General features: G+C 38.9%; 1 protein-coding gene across 1 annotated transcript in view; it reads left to right on the forward strand.

The window, feature by feature from the left end:
* Window positions 1-6: 6 nt before the first annotated feature.
* PLCL1 (phospholipase C-like 1) overlaps window positions 7-18,973 on the forward strand; it is a 369,884-nt gene continuing 350,917 nt past the window's right edge. Inside the window, exon 1 of the mRNA XM_010860923.1 lies at window positions 7-43. The gene's annotated coding sequence lies outside the window, so the exon portion shown is untranslated. The remainder of the gene's footprint in view (window positions 44-18,973) is intronic.

Below are 18,973 nucleotides of genomic sequence, written 5' to 3' on the forward strand. Positions count from 1 at the left end.
GGAGGCTGCGCGGGCGACCCCTCGGCGCAGCAGCATCATCAAGGTAAGCGAGGCCGCGCGGCCCCGGGAGCTTGGCTGTGGGTGGGCGGTGGGTGGGCCGTGGGGCTGGGGCAGGATGTACGGTGTCCGGAGGCATCGCAGGCTTAGCATTGTTTTCTCCAGTGTCCTTCATTACCAAACCTTCCTTCCTTGTCCGGAGGTTCCCAGACTCAGCTCTTGGCTGTGAGAAGCAGAAGTGACTTTTTTTTTTTTTTTCTCACCGCAGAGGAAAAGTTCCATTCTGCGCCTTTGCGTTTTGATGGATGCTTTCCCTCATTTTCTATGAAAGTTTCTCTAAACCATTGATGTAAGGAGGAAGGCAGAACTCAATATAAATGCAGACCTGCGGGAAGGTCGTGCACTGCTCTCCAACGAAAAGTTAGCTTTCTCCGCACAGTTTACCCTCAAGTGGGAAAAAACCCAAAAAACAAAACATACAAATCTTCGAGGCTCAAACTGTCTTGAGATCTCACGAAGCGTGAACCTTCCTCGTAGGCAGGCTTTTTTCAGTGGACCTTGCGGCAAAGTAGGCAAAGTAAAGAGCGAAGGTGGAGCCTAGAGTTGTGCAGATAGTGTAACCGGAAAGCAGTAAATCCACCAAGCATCACCACTGGTCCTCGTGGTTACCACCACATCCAGGAGAACGCTTCCCGACCCTTCAACTACCAGTCACGGTTTCTATTTATCCGTTTGGCTAGCCTCATCCCTCCTCTTGTCTCTTTCTGTCTTCCTTCCACTTGGGGCTTGCTTCCTGTTTGAGATTTCATCTTGGGTTCATGACATCGGTATAAGGTCTCCTGGAATTCAGAACCTTTCCACAGGCTTTGGAAGAGGGCCTTTTAGCATAAATGCGTGAGTACATGATCTTGAGTACATGACATTAAAATTGATCTTGGAAGAACATTCAGTATGAAACTGCTTCCATATAAAAATAAGCCAAAGATGAAAATGAAGGATGGACTTGGACCTATCCATACTTACTATTCAATGTGCTTGTATTAATACCTTCAAAACCCTTGTTCAGGTTGAAGCTGTGTATACATCACACAATACGTTTCTCTTTTTCAAGCTCTAAATTGGAACTCCTAGTGCCAGTGTGGGTAGACTGTTCCCACAGTCCATCCAGCTAGCTCCAAGTATGGTCTAGGCTTTTCCCCAATACTGACACGTGGAAGTTTAGAGCCAAACAGGGAAATTTCTATATTAAAAGAAGAGTGGGTGGTAGTTGCAAATGACTTGTAGTAGTTTCTATTATTTTGTGACTTTTAGATTATGTGAAGAGGAGTGTTCTCTTCTGGGTATGAATTTGGAGAAAAAGGAAATGATCCCTGCCCCTGCCCCCTTTAACCCATAGATCAGAAAGCATGTTATTTTGAAACTTAAAAAAGCCCACTGTAGACAGTATACATTTTGAAGCCTAAGATGTAGACACTACATGTGTTGTGTGAAAACAATAGCCACAAGATAGTTTAAAATATACCATCATAAAAAGCATTGGGCTTTTTTTTTGTTGTAAAAGAAATGAAAGTAACAGAGTGTAAGGAGTATATAAATTCTTGCAGCTAAATTGGTAAGTTTAAAATTTTTGTATGTGCTGGTTGATATTCCTGGAAGGGTCCTTGCTGAGTAATGGTGCCAGTTTAGTTTTGAAATTTCTTTTTGTGACAAAAAAGGAAGGAGGCAACGGAATAGCAACTTAATCCTTTCCCTATTTAATAGTAAAATAAACATTTAATAATTGCCATTTAAAATTAAAGATACCAGAATATGAAGTGAATTCTTTTTATCAGTTAGCTTTATTGAAAAATTATTAATATATGCATATGATAAAAACAAATGTTGCAGAGTTTGAAGGGAAAACTCCCAGCCACTCCCCATTCCCACTTACAAAGTCCACCCCAGTAGCTGTTAACATGTTCTTGTGTACCCTTCCAGAAATATTCCATATATAAGCATGTGTATCTGTATATATCTGTGGTGAGCTACTGATGCTACTGATTTATGTAATAAAATTTGGCTAGAGTTTTTACAGGGTTTATATATTCAGACTTGCGCCAAACATTTTGATGTCTGGAGAGTTGTCTAAGGTCATTGTGATGCATCTGTTAATCTTCAAGGATAACCTGTAGGTCATTGGTCTTTGGGGTCTATTCCCAGAGGCCTTCATTATCTTCCAGTGGGGAAAGGGACAGGTGATGGGTTCTGTTTCACTCCTCCTCTGAGATCAAGGACATCTCAGAATCTGTCATTCCATGGTTTGTGCACTTTAGCACAATAAAAACGAGAGTTTCTGAAAAAGGTCTAGATCATAAGAAGTAAGTAGTACATGCTTCTCTATTGAGAAAAAATTGCTTTCTTTGTTGTTTTTCCAAGAGTTATTTTTATTTGGCATTGAAACATACACAAAAAGAAAGCTTTAGTACATTTTATATTAATCTAACTATTAAATGCTGTTCCAGATAGCCTTAGTACAGTGATAATTGATATTCATGGTCATAACTCTGAGCCACTGAAAGATTGTGAATCATCAAATATCAAATTCTTTTCAGCTCAGTTGAGGGTATTGTTTCTATTCTAATTTGACTGCTAATTCTCTGTAAACTTGAATAGTAGATAAATCAGAATACTGCATTCCTCTAGCATGCCAGAAAACAGACTGTCTTGTATATTAATAGAAGGAATGTTTTCAGTAAATTTGCCCTCCCTAATTTGTGAAAACATGTGTTTAGTTGAGAAAACAATTTCCTTCTGAGCTGATGAAAACAATAGTATTTATCTTTACACATTTTTTGAAAGTCTTTCTACTGTAATTATGTTTCTTCCCTTATATTCCCAGTTCTAAATTTTGAAAAATTTAATGTGAGAGTTAAACTATGTTCTCTTTAACCTGTCCATTTTCCCCTGTGTTTTTCTATGTAATTTTTTGTACAGCATTGACATTTATAAATGTTGTATGTTTTTTGGTAAGTGTATTGTTGTATACCACAATATTATATAAACTCCATCTTAATTGCTTCTTTATGACATTTGGTTTAAAATGACAAGTTTAGTTAATTGCAGGGTTGAGAATATCTAGTAATTAGGTACTGTTGTACTTTCAAATATACTTCTACCTAAGAAATTAGACCAATAACTATCTGGTATTGATATAAAATTTATGTATTTAAAATATTTAGCATTCTAGATTGTAGTTTATCAGTATTACTCTATAATAGAAATTGTTTGCTCCCTATACTATTGGGTTTGCCAAAAAGTTCATTTGGGTTTGTCCATAAGCTGTAACAAAAAATCTGAACGAACTTCTGGCCACCAAATAGATGATGGGAATTGAGGTACATACATGTTTTAAAAATAGCATATTTTTAAAGCAAGACTTTTAAAATAAGTCTCTCAATAGTTGAGAGACTTCCCTGGTGGTCCAGTGGTGAAGACTCCACATTTCCAATTCAGGGGGCTTGTATTGGATCCCTGGTCAGGGAACTAAGATCTCACAGACTGCAAAGCCAAGAAAAAAAAAAGCAAATGATTTATCTCCCGTTATATGCAATGTATTAAAGAGTCCTACTTTTTCCCATTTCCTTCTGCTTCTACTTCAGTATGAACTCTTGAGAAGAAATTATCACTTGGATCCCATGGGCATAAGTGTGTGGGTTGAAGACAGAAGTTGGAAATGAGGTGCTGAGATGTTCACTGAAGCAGCTAAAGTAGTGACTTCCATGTTGTCCATGTTTCTTATATCATGGCCGGTCTCATTCTGTCATGTTCATTGTGATTGTGGGGCTGATGTAGTGGGTTTCTGAGCTGCAGCCTCAAAGATGCTCCTTGGGTACCTGCTGACCCATATCAAAATTATGGCTCTCCTCAGAGGAGCAAGGGAAATTTTATTCACTTTTATGAAGTACTGCCTAATGTGAGTCAGGTACTAAACTAGGAGCTTTCATACATTATAATCACTTAATCCTCACAGCAAACTCTCTGAAGTAGAGAAAGGAGGCATGGAGAGCTCCTGATACAATGTGGAGTCAGGATTCATACCCATGTCTGAAAACTTGTGGTCTCATGCTGATTCTCAGATGCAGAAAGAGCCACGATCCATGAACACATTTTAGGTTAGAAGTAACGTGAACATCTAAGAAAGTGGCAAATTCTTGGGCTCCAAGGTTTGTGGGTAAACTCTCTTTTCTCTGCTTCACCTCTCCAATTCAGAACAACTCGAAATGGATGACTCTAGAAAGCTTCCTTTGTGGCTCAGCTAGTAAAGAGTCTGCCTGCAATACAGGAGACCTAGGTTCGATCCCTGCGTTGGGAAGATCCCCTGGAGAAGGGAAAGGCTACCTACTCCAGTATTCTGGCCTAGAGAATTCCATGGACAGTCCATGGCATCGCAAAGAGTTGGATATGACTGAGCAACTTTCAGTTGAGTTCAGTCAGAAAGAGATTGCAGACGCTCTTGTCTTTGGTCATTTTGTTAGGCCTGCACTGTGCTTTGAAAGGCAGAGAAGCTTGGCAGATGTTCTACTTGTTGTCAATATATGAAGGTCACACCTGTTCTTTTATGCCTGACCCACTTCTCCCCTTCTCACGCAGCAGTTTGTAAAGGATTGTATTCTCTTTTAGACTCATTATGGGGCATAGTAAAAGTGAAAGTGAAAGTCACTCAGTTGTGTCAGACTCTTTGCGACCCCATGGACTGTACAGTCCATGGAATTCTCCAGGCCAGAATACTGGAGTGGGTAGCCGTTCCCTTCTGCAGGGGATCTTCCCAACCCAGGGATCAAACCTAGATCTCCCGCATTGCAGGCAGATTCTTTACCAGTTGAGCCACAAAGGTAAGCCCAACAATACTGGAGTGGGTAGCCTATCTCTTCTCCAGAGGATCCTCCTGACCCAGGAATTGAACCAGAGTCTCCTGCATTGCATGTGGATTCTTTACCAACTGAGCTATGAGGGAAGCCCATGCTATATGGTGCATAGGAGTATGTATTACTCTAGAGGAATAATGAAATAAGGGATCTTGTGTGGGAGCTCTGAAAATATTTTTTTATAGGGACAATTATGAAGGGAATGAAGTATAATTGAGAAATAACTCAAAAATTTTAGACACACTATAAGTTAAATAGGCTTCTGTAACTTGGCATGGGAATTAATCAGCATTTATAGACTCTCTTGCCTGTAGAAATATGTTAAAAGTTCTGAAAAATCAACTTATGGGTAAATGTTAGATAAACAACCTGGCCATAAGTGTGTCCTGGTGGTTTCCATTGTGGATGCCCCTCCTGAGGTATGATTCATAAATGGCATTGAACTTCTTGCGTGGATTTGTTTTGTTGTGCCAGTAACTTCAGTTAGAGTATTAATTTTCCTGAAATTTCCATAGAAACGTTGTCACATTTCACCTTAGAAGTGGTTGTTTCTCATAGTAGTGCCTTTCTGATGTGATTTCTTACAGCATCTCTCAAGAGAATTCAGAATAAAATTTAGATAAAGAACCCTGTATTGTTTTGATGAGAGACTTTTAGAAGTACCTGTTGATTAGTGCTTCCTATTATTATCAGAATTTATAAGAATTTTTTTCCTTCTTGAAACATGTATTAAGGTTTAAAAAGTAGAAGTTAATTGCATAGCCAGTGAGAGGCTAAACATACATTGCAATTAAGACTGAAGAATTGTTTTCTCAGCCTTTCCCCCTTTACAGTAGAGTAAACAGGTAATTAAATTTTGTACAGTAAAATGTCAATTGAACATATATTTCCAAATAAGACCTTAGGCACCACAGGCTATTATGAGATGACATTGGGGACAGCTGATTTTACCTTTGGTACCACAGAACAAACACTCCATTAATGCTTCTAGGTAATGTTGGAGCAACTGGTTGGGCAGTAGGCTGGGGAGTAATTCAAAGAAAGAATTACAGCAGTAATTCCTGCTCCCCCAGTGACTGTTCAGTTTTAATAATGGTGAATGTTAAACATAATTCCATTTTCAGGATCAATATCTAAATTGAGACCTGTATAAAATTGTACATTAAAAAAATTATCAACTTAAAATGACTAAGAGGCAGGAGTAAAATTCCTTTTTGAGTTTTCCATTGGGATCTCACCACTAGTAAATGAACCATTGATTACTAGATGGAGAGAATAATTTGATTGCACTTCCAATCTAGGGTAATAATAAATCAGTAAACCTGTTGCAATGGAACCTGTCAGTTCTACATAATTTCATATTTTGATGTTTTCTAATGATGTAAAAAAAGATATATTTGTAGCTTTTTCAAATCTTATTTATCTTTGCAGGGCTTCCCAGGTGGCACTAATGGTATAGAACCTGCCTGCCAGTACAGGAGACATAAGTGATTAGGGTTTGATCCCTGGGTCGTGAAGATCCCATGGAGGAGGGTATGACAATCCACTCCAGTATTCTTGCCTGGAGAATCCCATGGACAGAGGAGGCTGGCAGATTACAGTCCATAGGGTTGCAAAGCGTCAGACATGACTGAAGCAACTTAGTATGTATGCATGCACGTTTATCTTTGCATCCCAGTTCATCTCGGTATCCTACTTACTATGAAGGTTATGATAGACAGAATTTATTGTAATTAATAAATTATAATATACAATAAAAACAATTAGAACTGAATGGTCAAGTTCTATAATGACAACATTCTGTCTTAAGTCTTGGCCAATGTATTGTGTATTTCAGCTAACATTTGATGGCAACAAAATAATAATGTGACAAAATATTGGAATAGTCCCTTGGATTTAAATTAGAATTTGATTTGTAGTTTAATCTGTAGCATTTTATGTGGATGTGTAAGAGAGATATAATCTAGTTTATTTTCCACAGTACCATTATAACTAACCTCACTAATAATTAATCTAGCATTATTTTGGAGAAGGAAATGGCAACCCACTCCAGTGTTCTTGCCTGGAGAATCCCAGGGACGGGGGAGCCTGGTGGGCTGCCGTCTATGGGGTCGCATAGAGTTGGACACGACTGAAGTGACTTAGCAGCATTATTTTGAGACAAGTAGGATTGTATGTGATGAGTAGAAAGTAATCATTATTTATATTATCATTATCACTCCAGAAAGAAAGGCAAGTTAATTTTGAAAACAATACAGTCCATCCAAAATGAAACAATATAACAACGAAACTATTTTAATAAGTGCACTTAGTTCCCCAAAATTTCTTAATTTGTTTGTGAATTTGTGAAAGTATATGCCTTTTACTGGAGAAGGCAATGGCAACCCACTCCAGTGTTCTTGCCTGGAGAATCCCAGGGATGGGGAAGCCTGGTGGGCTGCCGTCTATGGGGTCGCACAGAGTCGGACACAACTGAAGCGACTTAGCAGCAGCAGCAGCAGCAGCATGCCTTTTACTGGCAAGGATATTATGTTTTTCCTTAACCATACAACTTTGTATTCAAAATACCTTTGAAAGATAATATCTGCTTTCTTAATTCTTTCACACTGACTTGTTCAAAAGTCTTTCAAAATGTGCTAAATCTGTATTAGACTAAGCATGAAAAGTGAAAGTGTTAGTTGCTCGGTTGTGTCCTACTCTTTATAACTCCATGGACTGTAGCCTGCTAGGCTCCTCTGTCCCTGGAATTCTCTAGGCAAGAATACTGGAGTGGGTTGCCATTCCGTTTTCCAGGGGATCTTCCCGACCCAGGGATCGAAGCTGGGTCTCTGAGCCACCAGAGAAGCCCAGACTAAGCACAGGTGGCATATTTAATTAGGCACACTTGTATCATTGTATGGTACTATGTAATGGGTAGAAACGATGGTGGGATTATATCTCAGAGCACCTTCTCTGTGAGATGTTGAGGAAGGTAAATGCACAAGGAGGGCAAAAAGAGACCGAAAACAAACCCCCTTTACTGTTAGCTGGGACCAAAATTACAAGGCAGAACTCTAGAAAAACTGGACTTGATCATGTTATAGGTACTTCCTTTAAGGCTCAAGTGATTTCAAACCAAAGCAGGCCAAATAGCCTGTGTCCTTAAAATCCACATCTCCCATCTCAGATCTGACACGTGAGAATGAGGGTGGGCTGCCCAAAAGAGCACCCCATTGGGCGAGAGAATAAGTAGTCAGCAGGAGCACAATGTGTTTACCCTCTATGCCTCTCTAGGCTTAGGCTGGGTTGGGATCTGAGCTCAGGAAAAGGGCAACTATGTGAGAAGAGACAGTGTAAACTGCCTTGCTCCGTTCCCTTCGGGTCAGCCTGTTGTTGGGTGAGGTGATATAGAGGAGACCACGCTGTGTGCACTCTGACCTTTATCTTTGAAAACTTCACCTCCATAAAACAGAGTCTATCAGTGCCCTTGAACTTGCAGTCTTGTAATCATTTACTAGTTTTTGGAGGAGATATTAGGGGCAGAAGTGGCAGAGTCGGGTGGGGTGGGGAATGAAGGTTGGTAGTCTGTGCTCCCCCTGGAGACTGACATACAAGCTTCAAAGACACCTTCAGCATTTGGTGAACTCCCTTTTTGAAATACTTTGGAATTATTGATTCCATGCTGTAATTAAATAGTATATATTTAAATATGTTATTAATAATTAAATGCTTTATTTTTATGTTTAATAGATAAAACACCCAGTACATCTTGCAGAGATTTTCCTATTGAGAAATTTTCTTATAATGACAGCAAATGCTTATTTAAGTTATGAGTCTGGCATTGTTCAGTCAATGTATATTCATTCATTAAATCCTCACAATAACCTTATGTACTTAGTGTTTTTACTTGTTATTTCCCTTTTCACAGTTGGAGAGATACTAAATGACTTGCCCGGGGTTACTTAGCTAGTAAATGGCAGAGCGAAGAAATGGACTCAAATGGTTTAGCTCCATAGGTTGCTTTTAATCTTTATACTATACATCCTGCTAAATAATATTGATTTAAACCTTAGCTAGTAGTCATGAAATAGGAGACATTATATAGCTACCTTAAAAAATAAGTTTAGCTGACAAGTCAAAAAGAAGCAATTCTGAAAACAACTTTGGGAAACTCTATTAAGGACTCTTTGCGTATGATTTTTTTTAGCTTCTTAACCTTTCATGTAAAATGCCCATGACTTTACAGTAATATTGTACTCTGTTCCACTTTCGCTTGAAAGAATGGAATTTCTCTTAGTATATTTTTACTCTTTTTCAGAATAAACATGTTTACCATGAAGCAACAATTTATGATCCAACTTTGCTATAAATTATACAGGCTAAGGATGGACTGTTAATTAATGCAAACTGATATGATTTATTTTATAGTTTGATAGTTTTGTCTTCCAGCGTCAATAAATCAAAAAGATGTGCCTGAGTTTTTAATCCAGGGAAGTTGCAATTTTGATAAGTGATAGTGGATATGATGCTGTATGATTCAGATTTCTCCCCAATTACATTTGAGGTAGGTGAGTTCATCACACATATGAGGAATATTTGAGGAATTCCATTAAACTGAAAGTCTGTTTAATCATTTAATTCCTTTTTGAGGGGTGGAAATTTCAAAGTCAATATGTGGGAAATTTAAATATGTGAGTATGTTGTGAAATGACTGTGCTCGTGGCTACGTTATTGTGTTGAGGGTAACAAGTCCATTCTGCTATGCAGAGATACAGTACTATGGCCAAATGGTACCCAGAGGTTTATCCCCATCACTTGGAGACTGGCCAGGGTTATAGGCACAGGCTGCTCTTTGTTGAAACACTCCTCATATGTCAGCTTTAATTATCTATCTGTGGTTATGTTAAATTATTGCAAGGGCATAGGACTTTGGCTTTTTCTTTCTCTTCTCTCTCTCTCTCTCCCTCTCTCCCTGTCTTTTCTCTGTTGCAGCATTTGCACAATAAGACATTTGGTCACATTCTCTTAAAGCATTTTTTTTTTTTTAAACAATGAGGCTTTCCCCAGACACCTGAAAGTTACAAGAGTTATTTTTCCTAATACCCTCTTATGTTTAATTAGTGTGGAATCAACCTCGTTTTGTGATAAATGCAGTGGTGTGTGTGTACACATTTATGCTAGACGCATTGGAAGTCAGAAACCTCAACGGCAGGTGACCTTTTGATCCCCAGCTTTCTGTCCTATGGCTGAGGTGATGGTATTTATCCAATGACACATTTATTATGAAAGTAATTGCATCGGCTATGAGAAGTCAAAAGTATTAGCAGTTAAGTTACACCAGAAGTTGAGATTTCTATGGTTTGGGGAGAAGAGAAAGAGGATCAATGTGTGCTAAAGAGAAAGGAATCAGAGAGGACCATGTTTATAAATGGGCACAGTAATGTTTCAATAAATAATTCTTTACCTGGATCATTCTGCCAGAAGTTGTACATTTGGAAATACAAAGTTTGGGGATTTTGTTGGCATTTTGGTTCTGGAGAGTCTTTTAACTAACACCTCACTTCATAACAACTAATGGTGAATACTCAGCACAGGGCCCTTGAACCTAGAGATTCCTGGAAAGGATCTAGAAAGAACTGGTCTCGGTTGTTGGGAATGGTTGGCATTAAAGACAAGTTATGTCTGGTTTTTTTTCCTGTTTTCCTAGCCCTAGCCCTAGGAAGAATTCGTCAGAGTTCCTCCATCAGCATGACAGGGTCACCAATACAGAGAAATGGCTTCTGGGAAACAAGACATCATAGAAATTGGTATAACAGAATGGAAATAGTTGTGAGCGCTGGTATTAGCTGTCACAGCTTAAAACAAAAGACTCTATGATTCACAGACGCAGGGGGACTGTGAACTGTTGTGTTCAGACACTCCTAATGGTCTTGCAGAGAGGCAGCCTTCACTGCTGCTCTTGCCCACCCCACTTTCCAAGACTGAACAAGGGGAGGACTTCCAGGGAGGAGGTGACCTTGGAAGGGAGCCTGTTCCTTCTACTTTCCTAATTTTGGGTGGAAGAGCTCATGACCCTTTTGAAGCTGAGAGAGAAAGGACTCAAGAGAATCATTAGTAAAGATTGGGCAGGTAATGGTGGTAGCATCCAACAATTCCCCTCTCCACCAAGTCTCCCTGTAAGCTGGGACTGATGCTCATCTCTTCTCTGGAATGTGCTGAATTGCCAGACCAGCAGAGCTCTTATGCTGTCCGAGTTCCTGAGTGTAGACAAAGGTGACACTGTCAAAGTTGGCCAGGATGTTGCTAGTGCCCCACCCAAAGAAGGCATTTGAACAGAGGGACTCTAGTAACAAAAGACTGGGGCAGGGGCTGGGTAAGTGGTGGGAGAAAGAGGTCATGTCCAAGCCAGATCTCTAAAACCAGTATGATGAATGTATAGGAAGAAGAGCACTGTAGAGAACCAACATCTCCACACAGAGTCAGCATTTGGATGCCTGCCTTACAGAGAGAATCAATAGTTCAGTGTTAACCCGGGGAGCAGAGAAACCCAAACCAGTGGGGCCTGCAGCATCCCTATGATGCCATCTTTAGAGAGACCATGGCCTGTCCTATCCATCCTCCAGCCCAACCCTAGAAGGGAAGTACAGGGAGGAAGAGAAAGAGAGAAGTGGGTAGACTAGACCTACCCCCTACTGCAGCAACTACCACCACTGTTTTCGCTTGCTTTGGGGGTATGGAATGGAAAGAAGACCTTGAAATGAACTTGAGATTGAAGTTTTAAATGAATAGGAATGAGTTTTTTAAGGACTTAAAAAAGTGAAAGTCTCTCAGTGATGTCCAACTCTGCGACCCCATGGACTACTCAGTCAATGGAATTCTCCAGGCCAGAATACTGGAGTAGTTAGCCTTTCCCTTTCCCAGGGTATCTTCCCAACCCAGGGATTGAACCCAGGTCTCCCTCATTGCAGGCAGATTCTTTACCAGTTGAGCCGCAAGGGAAGCCCAAGAATACTGGAGTGGGTAGCCTATTCCTTCTCCAGGGGCTCTTCCTCACCCAGGAATCCAACCGAGGCCTCCTGCATTGTAGGTAGATTCTTTACCAACTGAGCTATATTGTGAAATCTGAGTGAGGTCAGTTATTAGTAATAACTGGAGTACCCAGGGGCAAGGGGATATGAGATGGCATAGTTGGGAGGGAGCTGTTGTGGGAAAAATAAAGCTCACTGGACTTCCTTGGCTGTCCAGTGCTTCCAATGCAGGGGGCATGGATTCGATCCCTGGTCTGGGAACTAAGACCCTACATGTTACGTGGTGCAGCAAAAACCAAACCAAACCAAACAAACTCATTTGTTTGTACTGCGGAAACTTAAGGCTGCTTAATTATCCAATTACATTATTATAGAATTGGAGAGCTTGAGATCATTCTCTAATTCTACCCCTTCATTTATTAAGCATGGCTGTCCACCATCTCTCTCATTCTTCCAGGGAGCCATTAGAGGTATTGTTTATGGCACCATGGATGAGTTATGGAGGGTTATGGAGGGTTCTTTTACAATTTCATGGTGTAGAAGCCCCAAAATTGTCAGGATCTTACATTATTTTTTTAATTCTTATAGCAGTTGGAAAAACATGGCTGTGGTTATCATTTCAACCTTACAGATAAGGAAGCCAAAGCTCTGAGAGGTAGAGAAACATGTTCCAGGTCTACCAGATATTAAGTATGTCTGTGTTTGGTAGGGTAGAGGTGGGGGAAGGCAGAATTTTTTCCTCCATATTTTCTTTATTCCTCAAATTTGCAACCACCAGTAACCCAGGTTTCCAAAAAACAATGATTTAAGGATATGTTAATTTGGTTGCATGGGGCCAGAGTTAAAGCAAAGTTAAGGTGGTTCAACCTTTCACTATTCTGTGATTAAAGCAACCATTATCAACTGAGCTAGGGACACATATTTAAGTTGAAAGTCAGAAGGATCTAACACACAATGATAGATTTGAGGGGATTGCTTTGGCATACTTTGGAGGTTTGGGTTTCTTACTCTTCAAAAGCTACATTTTAGAAACCCTAAATATTAGTTTTCTATTGTTGCTTTAGCAAATTATCACAGTGTCTTTAAACAGTATATATTTGTTATCTTATAGTTCTAGAAGTCTGCAGCCTGAAATGTGTTTCACTGTGCTAAAATTAAGGTATTGGCAGGGCTGTGTTCCTTTTGGGGTGTCCCTGGTGGCTCAGTGGTAAAGAATCTGCCTGCAGTGCAGGAGACCTGGGTTCCGTTCCTGGTTTGGAGAGATCCCTGGAGAAGGGAATGGCAATCAACTCCGGTATTCTTGCCTGGAGAATTCCATGGACAGAGGAGTCTAGTGGGCTAGGGGAAAATCCATTTTCTTGCCCCTTTCAGCTTCTAGAGTTTGCTACATTCTTTGGATCCTGGCCCCTTCCGTTTTCAAAGACAGCGACAGCCAGTGAAGTCTTTCTCACATCATACTACCTTACCCTGCCCCATGCTAACTCTTCTCTCTCTTCCATCTTTAAGTATCTTTGTGATTACATTGGGCTCACCTGCATAATCCAAGATGATCTTCCTATTTTAAAGTCAGTTGATTAGTAATCTTAATTCCATCTGTAATCTTCTTTGTCATGGAACCTAATATGGAACCAAATGGAACCTAATGTGGAACCTGTCATGGAACCAAACCATGAAACCAAATTCTAAGGGATAGTACATAAAAATCTTTGGGGACCATTATTCTATCATATCCTGGTTTCAGAACTAGGTCGTTGTTGTTGTGATGATTTTTTCCCATTCTAAATGAACTTTATTAAGATTCTTTAAATATAAATATAGTTTGTTACAATATAACAGTCTACTGGATTAAGATTTAGGATTTTAATAGTAGTTTTAATAAAATAGTTTATGGATCTTAGGAGCATTTAATTTCTAACTAAATCTGCATTTTTACTTTAATATGATATACTTTTTATATCAAAATATAGAGCTTTAGTAGACAATTAACTAAAAGAATCCTTACAGTTTACCTCATAATAGTTGAATCTACCTCTTAACAGGTCTGAAAATGGACTTAGAGGGATTATTGATTTCCTCAAATCATAAAGCAAATTGATGGAGAACCAACGTCTTCCAACTTCTTATGACCTGAACTTCATAAGATTTAAAAAGAAGGGGATCCAGATATCTGGATTTTATTCTTAATATATTCTTCATAAGAACTGAAGAATGACTTTCAGGTTCTCACAACATCCTTGTGCCCTTGACTTGACTCTGAGTAGAATGTACTTCTGAAAACTCTCCGGGAAAATTGATTCAACTGATCTGTCTTTGGGGCAGATGTCCTCTATTATCTTCACTGTTAAAAGTTTAAAACTTTATATAAATTATAATGAGGAAGAAGAGGTGATGTTCCAGACTGAGGAAGATTTTTTTTTGTGTGGTTAAAAATGTAGGTTTTTTTTTTTTTTCTTTAAGAAGTTTTTTGATGAGTCCTCATGGCTAGTGTGTAAAATTAGTTATTTAATTTACCTCCTTTTAACTTAACTGAATAAGTTTCAATAAAGGGATTATATTGTAGAAGCTACTCATAAATAGCCATACATAAAACACACCCTTACCTGGGTCAGAGAAAGGGAGTTTCCAGCCTGTATGGCAATGCAAACTGTTAAAATAAGAATAAACCCAGTTTTCTCAGTGGTGCATATATTAAAGAGTAATTTCCAGGCAAGCTCACATCATAGAGAACCAATTGCTATCTGGTTTCATGGACAGTAATATCAGCTTATGCAATGTTTTCCATTGTATAAAGCCTATTAAAAAAGCTATAAGAGAAAAACAGCATTCACCACTGACATTAGGATTAACTGAGAATGGGGTGGCATTAAATAAAATGTAAAAAGATGGAATCATAATTTAAAAAATCCTGGATCTAGATATTGGATATTTATTTGAACAACATAAAAACTTTGTACTGGATATTTTTGTTGTTCTGAACTCTTTCAAGAAAAGTCTGGAGAAAACCAAACAGTGATTTAAGTCCTTTAACAACCATGTGTAATATGTCATTATCTTTTAAAAATCTGCTTTCTTATGAGGAACGAAACATTGTTCTGAGGCTTCTTATGAACATAAAAGCTCAGCTTTGTGTTTATCTGATTATGTCTTAAATCCTTCTGAACTCTTATTCATGGTTTCAGTTTTGATTTTTAGATTTTACAGTTGAAAGTGACTTGAACATTTTAAAGGACAAGTGGATGACTAAGGGAGATTATTTGTCTTATTCCTATAAGGATCTTAGTGCTATGACCCTCAAGGGACTGTCTTTGTAGTTTTCTTCAAATACTCTTCTTTTGTCATTTGGATGTTTTCCTTCATTCTGTTTCGTCTTCTAGAAAGTGTCATTGGTAGTACAAACAAAAGCATTGTTTGCTTTAGTGGCTGGCTTCATCTACATCAGAATTTTAAATTTCACTATTAAAAGTCTTTATTGAAAGAGGAATTTAAGTGAGAATATTTATACATGAATCTTTGAGCCTTTGTAATGAGGGAGTTCACGCTCCATATTTATAAACACTTGCATTTATTGGGAAGCTAAGTTGCTCTAGCAAACATATGTTGACTGGAACAATATTAGAACCTATCTCTAATAAGTAACGTTCTGTAACTAGGCTGGTTCTTCTCAATTAAGTAAGTGACTCTGATCCATAAAGAAGTTCAGGGATCCAGTTTCCTTTTGTCTCCCTTTTGGTCATTCTCTAGGATGGTTTTCTCCCTTTGATTAAACTGGCCCCCCATCACATCCCCCTTCTGTACCATACGAAGACGGAAAAAGAAAGGAGGGAAACAACTTTATTTTAAGGAAGTTATCAGTAAGTTGCACGTATCACTTCTACTTTTATTCCGTTGGTGTATTGGTGATATGGCTACAACCAGCTGGGAAATGTAGTCTTTACCTAGGTAGTTATGTGCTCAGCTTAAAGTTTAGGAGATTCTTATTAGTAAAATGAAGAAAAAGAGACTGTTAGTTTTGTTAAAATAATTAGTCATGAAATATATTCTTAATTGAAGAAGGAATCAAAGTGTTTTGTGATATGAGGGAATTAAACATTACTCTGATCTATTTTGGAGTTCCTATTGTTTGATCTGGTTAGGGCAACTGATAAGAACATGGCTCGTGTACATACTTGAAGGGAGTTATATGGAAGTCTCCTCCCACACTCCACTGCGGTAATGACCCCTGATATTTAAGTGCTCACCAGTTTCCAGACACAGTCCTAAGCACTTGATATGTTTTAACTCATGAAATTCTCACTAGGCTTATGAAATGCGTGACGTCTAACCTATTTTCATAGATGAGATTGAGGGACAGATGGGTTAAATCATGTGCTCATATTCACACAGCAAATAAGTGGCATGTTCTGATTTGGCAGTGTTTAATTTAAAATGCCCTTTGACCACAACATTGGTTACTATACTAGGGGCACTGTGGTCCACTATAGTAGAGTGTTTTAGCTCCATTTTTCTGGAGATTATATTTCTATGACTATAATCATCACAGGAATTTTCCTTCTGGAGGTTAAAAAAAAAATAACTCAACATGTTTCATTGACAGCAGTTTAGCAAATTGTCCTTGTATTCCACACGCTATGCTTCTGAATTTGGGAGGATCTGATGGGTTGATTGAAGGCAGGCTTGCTGTGGCAGCTGCGTTAAATTTTAAATGATATATAAAGTCATTGTACTTTTCTTAAATAGGGTGATTTTAGTTGATTTAGTCAGTAGTTATTAAAAGAAACCTTCCTCTCTCTACCAGAAAAGTTCTGTAAACCAACCAGCAGAGTTTGTAATTGTTACCATTTTTGCTCCTTCTTGTCAAGACAGTTGTACAGTTTTTTTGCTAGAGGGTCAAGTGTGTGCAAAGATGGATTTCAACTTCCTCAAATTCTAGAATAAAAGAATGAGCTATTCATGAATTTAATGTAGTTCCACTTAGTTTACCAAATGATTTTTACATACTTACTCTGTTATGGTGTAGTGCTATGTGCTTGGCCTCTGCTCTAAAAATCTCATATTAATGAACTTTTTTCTTGCTTCAAGTTGATTGCATTTTAGGAAAAGCTTCCATAGCCCCCACCTTGGCACTTAGCCTGAAGGGACACCTAAAACTTGGTAAAGGCATCTGTTAGAAATAGCTTCCTCATTAATTTAGCTAAATCTTTCACATTTCATTTTCACCTTACAATTCAATGAAATCTTTGCTTTTATTAAACAAAGATCTCTTACAGCTAATTCTGACTTTTTTTTTTCTCCTGGAATTAGGCTCATTTTGGGAAATTCTGTGAATATAAACAAAATGTGAATAAAAACTTGACTAAAAGTATTTAAAAAATCATGTCTGACTCAGACTCAGGTTTTCTGTATGTTTAAGTTTCTGTTTTCCTTGTTAGATTGTAAATTCCTTAAAAGCAAGAACTCATTCAAACTGTTCAGTTTGTGGTCTCTAAAAGAGAGGGTGTAATGCTCTGTAAAAATGCAGGCCTTAAATAAATAATGACCACTCTTATAATAAATCCTTAAAATTTAGAAAAGAAGTTAACCATGAAATTGGCAGCTATTAATTTGTTGTAATAGTATAGTTAAGGGGCAGTGCTATCTATTTCTTTCTTCAGGCTTACAGTCAAGGCTGCTGACACTCTGAGGAGCTTCTTCCTGATCTTCTTTCTTAGGTGTTGTCACCTACCAGGTTCTTATGAGTGAGACGCAGGTCAGTGGGTGGAAGAGGATATAAAGGATATAACATTTTCCACCTCTCTTAATACTCCTTAGATTTAAATCTGTTATTATAATTTTTGGTATCATGTTGTTATGTTTGTTTTTTAAATTGAGATATAATTGACACATAACACTCTTCTTGTTTCAGGCTTCCTAGATGGTGCTATTGGTAAAAAATCTGCTTGCCAATGCAGGAGATGCAGGAGACGCGGGTTCTATCCCTGGGTCTCCAGGGAAGATGCCCTGGAGAAGGAATGGCAACCCACTCCAGTATTCTTGCCTGGAAAATTCCACAGACAGAAGACCTTGGTGGGCTATAGCCCATGGGGCCGCAAAGAATAGGATACGACTGAAGAGATTGAGTACACGCTCATTCTTGTTTCAGGTGTATGACATAATTCAATATGTGTGTATACTGTGAAATAATCACCACAAGAAGTTTAGTTAACATCACCATATATAGTTGCATTGTAAAAACTTCAAAGATTTATTCTCTTCAGTTCAGTTCAGTTCAGTCGCTCAGGCATGTCCGACTCTTTGCAACCCCATGAATCGAAGCACTCCAGGCCTCCCTGTCCGTCACCAACTCCCGGAGTTCATTCAAACTCACGTCCATTGAGTCGGTGATGCCATCCAGCCATCTCATCCTCTGTCATCCCCTTCTCCTCCTGCCCCCAATCCCTCCCAGCATCAGGGTCTTTTCCAGTGAGTCAACTCTTCGTATGAGGTGTCCAAAGTACTGGAGTTTATTCTCTTAGCAACTTTCAAATATACAGTGTTATTAACTATAGTTACCGTTACATCCCCTGGCTTATTTATTTTATAACTTAAAGTTTGTGCCTTTGACTACCTTCATCCATTCCCCTCATTTCACGTCTTCACCCTACCCCCACCCCCATCTCTGGCAACCACCAGTCAAACCTGTTCTCTGCATCTGTGAGTTCAGGTTTTTTGTTTGTTTGTTTTATTCCACATATATGTGTGCATACTCAGTCACTCAGTTGTGTTGGAGATTTTGCAACCCTATGGACTGTAGTCCACCAGGCTCCTCTGGCCACTGGATTCTCCAGGCAAGAATACTGGTTGCCATGTCCTCCTCCAAGGGATCTTCCTGGAGGAAGATTGAATCCAGGGTCTGCCGCATGGCAGATGGATTCTTTACTGTCTGAGCCACTAGGGAAGCCCAAGAATATTGGAGTGGGTAGCCTATTCCTTCTCCAGGGGACTTTCCCAACCCAGGGATCAAAGCCTGGTGTCCTATGTCTTCTGCATTGGCAGGGGATTCTTTACCACTGAACCACCCGGGAAGCC

This window comes from Bison bison, unplaced genomic scaffold (genome assembly GCF_000754665.1).
Source record: "Bison bison bison isolate TAMUID 2011002044 unplaced genomic scaffold, Bison_UMD1.0 scf7180017864471, whole genome shotgun sequence".
Taxonomy (NCBI): domain Eukaryota; kingdom Metazoa; phylum Chordata; class Mammalia; order Artiodactyla; family Bovidae; genus Bison; species Bison bison.